This window comes from Thalia democratica, chromosome 5 (assembly GCF_965202585.1).
Source record: "Thalia democratica chromosome 5, ktThaDemo2.hap1.1, whole genome shotgun sequence".
Taxonomy (NCBI): domain Eukaryota; kingdom Metazoa; phylum Chordata; class Thaliacea; order Salpida; family Salpidae; genus Thalia; species Thalia democratica.
Genome location: NC_139169.1, coordinates 12,544,819 through 12,554,935, shown reverse-complemented (window position 1 = coordinate 12,554,935; position 10,117 = coordinate 12,544,819).

Below are 10,117 nucleotides of genomic sequence, written 5' to 3'. Positions count from 1 at the left end.
TGCACATAAAAGCTTAATGATAAAAAAATTGTTCACTAAAAATGCTCAGATGGTGCCTACAATGACCATGTCCCGCTATCCAACCAGTTTTAGGGTGTGTTGGGTCGGGTGAGAAATGTGAAATTCAACCGCTGAAGTGCTATAATGGCCTATTTTAAAATTGGCCCAAAGACCAGGGACGTTTAGTGTTAAAAATTAAAGTAGTTTTTACTAATTTATAAGTTGGTTTAAAATATTTGTTGAAAAATGTTTTATTTATGCTTTTAAGTTTTTTACTCACAGTTTTAGTAAACTTTGCAAAATATTTTAAATAGACATAATCTAACAAGCTATTTCTTTTTACTTGTTTACTTTACAAAATAATCAGTTTACAATTTTAAAAGCGTTTAAGTAAGCTTACAAACTTAATAATTTAACTATGAAATGAAAAGATCATAAAGTGTCTCTATAAACTTTTGTAAGTATTTATTTCTATCCATTATAGTTAGTTAAATGTGCAAGAACTATAAAACAACTTCAAAAACATACTTTATTTTAAATCAGATGAAAAAGCTTATATTTAAAAGACCTGTTAATTATTTTATAAAAAGTGTGGAGACAGCGCCTACGGTCGGGTTTGAACCCAGGTTGCTACACGTTCGTGAGAACGCAGCGAGTTAATTGAAAATTCAGTTTTGTGACATTGATGTAACCGTTAGGCTAAGCTACCACACGTTAAAGAGCTCATAAATGCATATATGAAATGAATAAAACTATTTTTTATTTCCTTTTTTCAACTTTAGTTTAAATTTCAAAACTTATGAGGTTTTAAGCTTTACAAAGTTTAAGCTTGAAGACACCCACACATAAAACATAACAAACCAGTTAAAAATTGATGAAACTACATGAAAACTTGTCAGCACGTACCTAAAGCGTCAGTGTACCAGTGAAAAAAATACTTTTTCAGTTAGCTGTTAAAATAACGGAGTGACAAGGGGTGGCCCAAACAAGTAAAATTAAAAAAAAAAGAAAATTGCACATAAAAGCTTAATGATAAAAAAATTGTTCACTAAAAGTGCTCAGATCGTGCCTACAATGACCATGTCCCGCTATCCAACCAGTTTTAGGGTGTGTTGGGTCGGGTGAGAAATGTGAAATTCAACCGCTGAAGTGCTATAATGGCCTATTTTAAAATTGGCCCAAAGACCAGGGACGTTTAGTGTTAAAAATTAAAGTAGTTTTTACTAATTTATAAGTTGGTTTAAAATTTTTGTTGAAAAATGTTTTATTTATGCTTTTAAGTTTTTTACTCACAGTTTTAGTAAACTTTGCAAAATATTTTAAATAGACATAATCTAACAAGCTATTTCTTTTTACTTGTTTACTTTACAAAATAATCAGTTTACAATTTTAAAAGCGTTTAAGTAAGCTTACAAACTTAATAATTTAACTATGAAATGAAAAGATCATAAAGTGTCTCTATAAACTTTTGTAAGTATTTATTTCTATCCATTATAGTTAGTTAAATGTACAAGAACTATAAAACAACTTCAAAAACATACTTTATTTTAAATCAGATGAAAAAGCTTATATTCAAAAGACCTGTTAATTATTTAATAAAAAATGTGGAGACAGCGCCTATGGTCGGGTTTGAACCCAGGTTGCTACACGTTCGTGAGAACGCAAACAGTTGGTTGATAAATCAGTTTTGAGACATTGATGTAACCGTTAGGCTAAGCTACCACACGTTAATGAGCTCATAAATGCATATATGAAATGAATAAAACTATTTTTATTGCCTTTTTTCATTTTTAGTTTAAATTTATTGAACTATTGAGGGTTAGTTTAAAGCTTTAAAAAGTTTAAGCTTGAAGGATCCCACACAAAAAACATAATAAACCAGTTAAAAATTGATGAAAGTACATGAAAACTTGTCAGAACGTAGCTTAAGCATCAGTGTACAAGTGAAAAAAAACTTTTTTAGTTAGCTGTTAAAATAACGGAGTAACAAGGAGTGGCCCAAACAAGTAAAATTACAAAAAAAATTGAAATTTCCACATAAAAGCTTAATGATAAAAAATTGTTCACTAAAAGTGCTCAGATCGTGCCTACAAAGACCATGTCCTACTTTCCAACCAGTTTTAGGGTGTGTTGTGTCGGGTGAGAAAACTGAAATTCAACCGCTGAAGTGCTATAATGGCCTATTTTAAAATTGGCCCAAACACCAGGGACGTTTAGTGTTAAAAATTAAAGTAGTTTTTACTAATTCATAAGTTGGTTTAAAATTGTTGTTGAAAAATGTTTTATTTATGTTTTTAAGTTTTTAATTTGTAAATTTTTTATAGTTACTCACAGTTTTAGTATATTTTACAAAATATTTCAGATAGACATAGTCTGACAGGCTATTTCTTTTTACTTTTTCACTTTACAAAATAATCAGTTTACAATTTTTAAAACGTTTTAGTAAGCTTACAAACTTAATAATTTAACTATGAAATGAAAAGATCATAAAATGTCTCTATAAACTTTTGTAAGTATTTATTTCTATCCACTATAGTTAGTAAATGTACAAGAACTATAAAACAACTTCAACAACATACTTTAACTTTTATCAGATGAAAAAGGCTTATATTTAAAAGACCTGTTAATTATTTAATAAAAAATGTGGAGACAGCGCCTACGGTCGGGTTTGAACCCAGGTTGCTACACTTTCGTGAGAACGCATATAGCTTGTTGAAAATTCACTTTTGAGACATTGATGTAACCGTTAGGCTAAGCTACCACACGTTAATGAGCTCATAATTGCATATATGAAATGAATAAAACTATTTTTTATTTCCTTTTTTCATTTTTAGTTTAAATTTATTGAACTATTGAGGGTTTATTTAAAGCTTTACAAAGTTTAAGCTTGAAGGATCCCACACAAAAAACATAATAAACCAGTTAAAAATTGATGAAAGTACATGAAAACTTGTCAGAACGTAGCTTAAGCATCAGTGTACAAGTGAAAAAAAACTTTTTTAGTTAGCTGTTAAAATAACGGAGTGACAAGGAGTGGCCCAAACAAGTAAAATTACAAAAAAAATTGAAATTTCCACATAAAAGCTTAATGATAAAAAATTGTTCACTAAAAGTGCTCAGATCGTGCCTACAAAGACCATGTCCTACTATCCAACCAGTTTTAGGGTGTGTTGTGTCGGGTGAGAAAAGTGAAATTCAACCGCTGAAGTGCTATAATGGCCTATTTTAAAATTGGCCCAAACACCAGGGACGTTTAGTGTTAAAAATTAAAGTAGTTTTTACTAATTCATAAGTTGGTTTAAAATTGTTGTTGAAAAATGTTTTATTTATGTTTTTAAGTTTTTAATTTGTAAATTTTTTATAGTTACTCACAGTTTTAGTATATTTTACAAAATATTTCAGATAGACATAGTCTGACAGGCTATTTCTTTTTACTTTTTCACTTTACAAAATAATCAGTTTACAATTTTTAAAACGTTTTAGTAAGCTTACAAACTTAATAATTTAACTATGAAATGAAAAGATCATAAAATGTCTTTATAAACTTTTGTAAGTATTTATTTCTATCCACTATAGTTAGTAAATGTACAAGAACTATAAAACAACTTCAACAAGATACTTTAACTTTAATCAGATGAAAAAGGCTTATATTTAAAAGACCTGTTAATTATTTAATAAAAAATGTGGAGACAGCGCCTACGGTCGGGTTTGAACCCAGGTTGCTACACGTTCGTGAGAACGCAAACAGTTGGTTGATAAATCAGTTTTGAGACATTGATGTAACCGTTAGGCTAAGCTACCACACGTTAATGAGCTCATAAATGCATATATGAAATGAATAAAACTATTTTTTATTTCCTTTTTTCGACTTTAGTTTCAATTTATTGAACTATTGAGGGTTAGTTTAAAGCTTTAAAAAGTTTAAGCTTGAAGGATCCCACACAAAAAACATAATAAACCAGTTAAAAATTGATGAAAGTACATGAAAACTTGTCAGAACGTAGCTTAAGCATCAGTGTACAAGTGAAAAAAAAACTTTTTTAGTTAGCTGTTAAAATAACGGAGAAACAAGGGGTGGCCCAAACAAGTAAAATTACAAAAAAATTAAATTTTTACATAAAAGCTTAATGACAAAAAAATTGTTCACTAAAAGTGCTCAGATCGTGCTTACAATGACCATGTCCTGCTTTCCAACCAGTTTTAGGGTGTGTTGTGTCGGGTGAGAAAACTGAAATTCAACCGCTGAAGTGCTATAATGGCCTATTTTAAAATTGGCCCAAACACCAGGGACGTTTAGTGTTAAAAATTAAAGTAGTTTTTACTAATTCATAAGTTGGTTTAAAATTGTTGTTGAAAAATGTTTTATTTATGTTTTTAAGTTTTTAATTTGTAAATTTTTTGAAGTTACTCACAGTTTTAGTATATTTTACAAAATATTTCAGATAGACATAGTCTGACAGGCTATTTCTTTTTACTTTTTTACTTTACAAAATAATCAGTTTACAATTTTTAAAACGTTTTAGTAAGCTTACAAACTTAATAATTTATAAAATGAAAAGATTATAAAATGTCTCTATAAACTTTTGTAAGTATTTATTTCTATCCACTATAGTTAGTAAAATGTACAAGAACTATAAAACAATTTCAACAACATACTTTAAGTTTAATCAGATGAAAAAGCTTATATTCAAAAGACCTGTTAATTATTTAATAAAAAATGTGGAGACAGCGCCTACGGTCGGGTTTGAACCCAGGTTGCTACACGTTCGTGAGAACACAAACAGTTGGTTGATAAATCAGTTTTGAGACATTGATGTAACCGTTAGGCTAAGCTACCACACGTTAATGAGCTCATAAATGCATATATGAAATGAATAAAACTAGTTTTATTTCTTTTTTTCAACTTTAGTTTAAATTTATGGAACTATTGAGGGTTAATTTAAAGCTTTAAAAAGTTTAAGCTTGAAGGATCCCACACAAAAAACATAATAAACCAGTTAAAAATTGATGAAAGTACATGAAAACTTGTCAGAACGTAGCTTAAGCATCAGTGTACAAGTGAAAAAAAAACTTTTTTAGTTAGCTGTTAAAATAACGGAGAAACAAGGGGTGGCCCAAACAAGTAAAATTACAAAAAAATTAAATTTTTACATAAAAGCTTAATGACAAAAAAATTGTTCACTAAAAGTGCTCAGATCGTGCTTACAATGACCATGTCCTGCTTTCCAACCAGTTTTAGGGTGTGTTGTGTCGGGTGAGAAAACTGAAATTCAATCGCTGAAGTGCTATAATGGCCTATTTTAAAATTGGCCCAAACACCAGGGACGTTTAGTGTTAAAAATTAAAGTAGTTTTTACTAATTCATAAGTTGGTTTAAAATTGTTGTTGAAAAATGTTTTATTTATGTTTTTAAGTTTTTAATTTGTAAATTTTTTGAAGTTACTCACAGTTTTAGTATATTTTACAAAATATTTCAGATAGACATAGTCTGACAGGCTATTTCTTTTTACTTTTTTACTTTACAAAATAATCAGTTTACAATTTTTAAAACGTTTTAGTAAGCTTACAAACTTAATAATTTATAAAATGAAAAGATTATAAAATGTCTCTATAAACTTTTGTAAGTATTTATTTCTATCCACTAAAGTTAGTAAAATGTACAAGAACTATAAAACAATTTCAAAAACATACTTTAAGTTTAATCAGATGAAAAAGCTTGTATTTAAAAGACCTGTTAATTTATTTAATAAAAAAATGTGGAGACAGCGCCTACGGTCGGGTTTGAACCCAGGTTGCTACACGTTCGTGAGAACGCAAACAGTTGGTTGATAAATCAGTTTTGAGACATTGATGTAACCGTTAGGCTAAGCTACCACACGTTAATGAGCTCATAAATGCATATATGAAATGAATAAAACTATTTTTTATTGCCTTTTTTCGACTTTAGTTTCAATTTATTGAACTATTGAGGGTTTATTTAAAGCTTTACAAAGTTTAAGCTTGAAGGATCCCACAAAAAACATAATAAACCAGTTAAAAATTGATGAAAGTACATGAAAACTTGTCAGAACGTAGCTTAAGCATCAGTGTACAAGTGAAAAAAAAACTTTTTTAGTTAGCTGTTAAAATAACGGACAAACAAGGGGTGGCCCAAACAAGTAAAATTACAAAAAAGTTAAATTTTTACATAAAAGCTTAATGACAAAAAAATTGTTCACTAAAAGTGCTCAGATCGTGCTTACAATGACCATGTCCTGCTTTCCAACCAGTTTTAGGGTGTGTTGTGTCGGGTGAGAAAACTGAAATTCAACCGCTGAAGTGCTATAATGGCCTATTTTAAAATTGGCCCAAACACCAGGGACGTTTAGTGTTAAAAATTAAAGTAGTTTTTACTAATTCATAAGTTGGTTTAAAATTGTTGTTGAAAAATGTTTTATTTATGTTTTTAAGTTTTTAATTTGTAAATTTTTTGAAGTTACTCACAGTTTTAGTATATTTTACAAAATATTTCAGATAGACATAGTCTGACAGGCTATTTCTTTTTACTTTTTTACTTTACAAAATAATCAGTTTACAATTTTTAAAACGTTTTAGTAAGCTTACAAACTTAATAATTTATAAAATGAAAAGATTATAAAATGTCTCTATAAACTTTTGTAAGTATTTATTTCTATCCACTATAGTTAGTAAAATGTACAAGAACTATAAAACAATTTCAACAACATACTTTAAGTTTAATCAGATGAAAAAGCTTATATTCAAAAGACCTGTTAATTATTTAATAAAAAATGTGGAGACAGCGCCTACGGTCGGGTTTGAACCCAGGTTGCTACACGTTCGTGAGAACGCAAACAGTTGGTTGATAAATCAGTTTTGTGACATTGATGTAACCGTTAGGCTAAGCTACCACACGTTAATGAGCTCATAAATGCATATATGAAATGAATAAAACTATTTTTTATTTCCTTTTTTCATTTTTAGTTTAAATTTATTGAACTATTGAGGGTTAGTTTAAAGCTTTAAAAAGTTTAAGCTTGAAGGATCCCACACAAAAAACATAATAAACCAGTTAAAAATTGATGAAAGTACATGAAAACTTGTCAGAACGTAGCTTAAGCATCAGTGTACAAGTGAAAAAAAAACTTTTTTAGTTAGCTGTTAAAATAACGGAGAAACAAGGGGTGGCCCAAACAAGTAAAATTACAAAAAAATTAAATTTTTACATAAAAGCTTAATGACAAAAAAATTGTTCACTAAAAGTGCTCAGATCGTGCCTACAATGACCATGTCCTGCTTTCCAACCAGTTTTAGGGTGTGTTGTGTCGGGTGAGAAAACTGAAATTCAACCGCTGAAGTGCTATAATGGCCTATTTTAAAATTGGCCCAAACACCAGGGACGTTTAGTGTTAAAAATTAAAGTAGTTTTTACTAATTCATAAGTTGGTTTAAAATTGTTGTTGAAAAATGTTTTATTTATGTTTTTAAGTTTTTAATTTGTAAATTTTTTGAAGTTACTCACAGTTTTAGTATATTTTACAAAATATTTCAGATAGACATAGTCTGACAGGCTATTTCTTTTTACTTTTTTACTTTACAAAATAATCAGTTTACAATTTTTAAAACGTTTTAGTAAGCTTACAAACTTAATAATTTATAAAATGAAAAGATTATAAAATGTCTCTATAAACTTTTGTAAGTATTTATTTCTATCCACTATAGTTAGTAAAATGTACAAGAACTATAAAACAATTTCAACAACATACTTTAAGTTTAATCAGATGAAAAAGCTTATATTCAAAAGACCTGTTAATTATTTAATAAAAAATGTGGAGACAGCGCCTACGGTCGGGTTTGAACCCAGGTTGCTACACGTTCGTGAGAACGCAAACAGTTGGTTGATAAATCAGTTTTGTGACATTGATGTAACCGTTAGGCTAAGCTACCACACGTTAATGAGCTCATAAATGCATATATGAAATGAATAAAACTATTTTTTATTTCCTTTTTTCATTTTTAGTTTAAATTTATTGAACTATTGAGGGTTAGTTTAAAGCTTTAAAAAGTTTAAGCTTGAAGGATCCCACACAAAAAACATAATAAACCAGTTAAAAATTGATGAAAGTACATGAAAACTTGTCAGAACGTAGCTTAAGCATCAGTGTACCAGTGAAAAAAAAACTTTTTCAGTTAGCTGTTAAAATAACGGAGAAACAAGGGGTGGCCCAAACAAGTAAAATTACAAAAAAATTAAATTTTTACATAAAAGCTTAATGACAAAAAAATTGTTCACTAAAAGTGCTCAGATCGTGCCTACAATGACCATGTCCTGCTTTCCAACCAGTTTTAGGGTGTGTTGTGTCGGGTGAGAAAACTGAAATTCAACCGCTGAAGTGCTATAATGGCCTATTTTAAAATTTGCCCAAACACCAGGGACGTTTAGTGTTAAAAATTAAAGTAGTTTTTACTAATTCATAAGTTGGTTTAAAATTGTTGTTGAAAAATGTTTTATTTATGTTTTTAAGTTTTTAATTTGTAAATTTTTTGAAGTTACTCACAGTTTTAGTATATTTTACAAAATATTTCAGATAGACATAGTCTGACAGGCTATTTCTTTTTACTTTTTTACTTTACAAAATAATCAGTTTACAATTTTTAAAACGTTTTAGTAAGCTTACAAACTTAATAATTTATAAAATGAAAAGATTATAAAATGTCTCTATAAACTTTTGTAAGTATTTATTTCTATCCACTATAGTTAGTAAAATGTACAAGAACTATAAAACAACTTCAAAAACATACTTTATTTTAAATCAGATGAAAAAGCTTATATTTAAAAGACCTGTTAATTATTTAATAAAAAATGTGGAGACAGCGCCTACGGTCGGGTTTGAACCAAGGTTGCTACACCTTCGTGAGAACGCAACCAGTTAATTGAAAATTCACTTTTGAGACATTGATGTAACCGTTAGGCTAAGCTACCACACGTTAATGAGCTCATAAATGCATATATGAAATGAATAAAACTATTTTTTATTTCCTTTTTACAACTTTAGTTTAAATTTATTGAACTATTGAGGGTTAATTTAAATCTTTACAAAGTTTAAGCTTGAAGGATCCCACACAAAAAACATAATAAACCAGTTAAAAATTGATGAAAGTACATGAAAACTTGTCAGAACGTAGCTTAAGCATCAGTGTACAAGTGAAAATAAAAACTTTTTTAGTTAGCTGTTGAAGTAACGGAGTAACAAGGGGTGGCCCAAACAAGTAAAATTTAAAAAAAAATGAAATTTGCACATAAAAGCTTGATGATAAAAAAATTGTTCACTAAAAGTGCTCAGATCGAGCCTACAATGACCATGTCCTGCTATCCAACCAGTTTTAGGGTGTGTTGGGTCGGATGAGAAAACTGAAATTCAACCGCTGAAGTGCTATAATAGCCTATTTTAAAATCGGCCCAAAGACCAGGGGCGTTTAGTGTTAAAAATTAAAATAGTTTTTACTAAGTTATAAGTTGGTGAAATTATGTTGAAAAATGTTTTATTTATGTTTTTAAGTTTTTTGTTTGTATATTTTTTATAGTCACTCACAGTTTTAGTAAGTTTTGCAAAATATTTCAAATAGACATAATCTTACAAGCTATTTCTTTTTACTTGTTTACTTTACAAAATAATCAGTTTACAATTTTAAAAGCGTTTAAGTAAGCTTAATTATTTAACTATGAAATGAAAAGATCATAAAATGTCTCTATAAACTTTTGTAAGTATTTATTTCTATCCACTATAGTTAGCAAAATGTACATAAACTATAAAACAACACACTTTAATTTTAATCTGTTGAAAAATCTTATGTTTAAACGACCTGTTAATTATTTAGTAAAAATGTGGAGACAGCGCCTACGGTCGGGTTTGAACCGAGGTTGCTACACGTTCGTGAGAACGCAACCAGTTAATTGAAAATTCACTTTTGAGACATTGATGTAACCGTTAGGCTAAGCTACCACACGTTAATGAGCTCATAAATGCATATATGAAATGAATAAAACTATTTTTTATTTCCTTTTTACAACTTTAGTTTAAATTTATTGAACTATTGAGGGTTAATTTAAATCTTTACA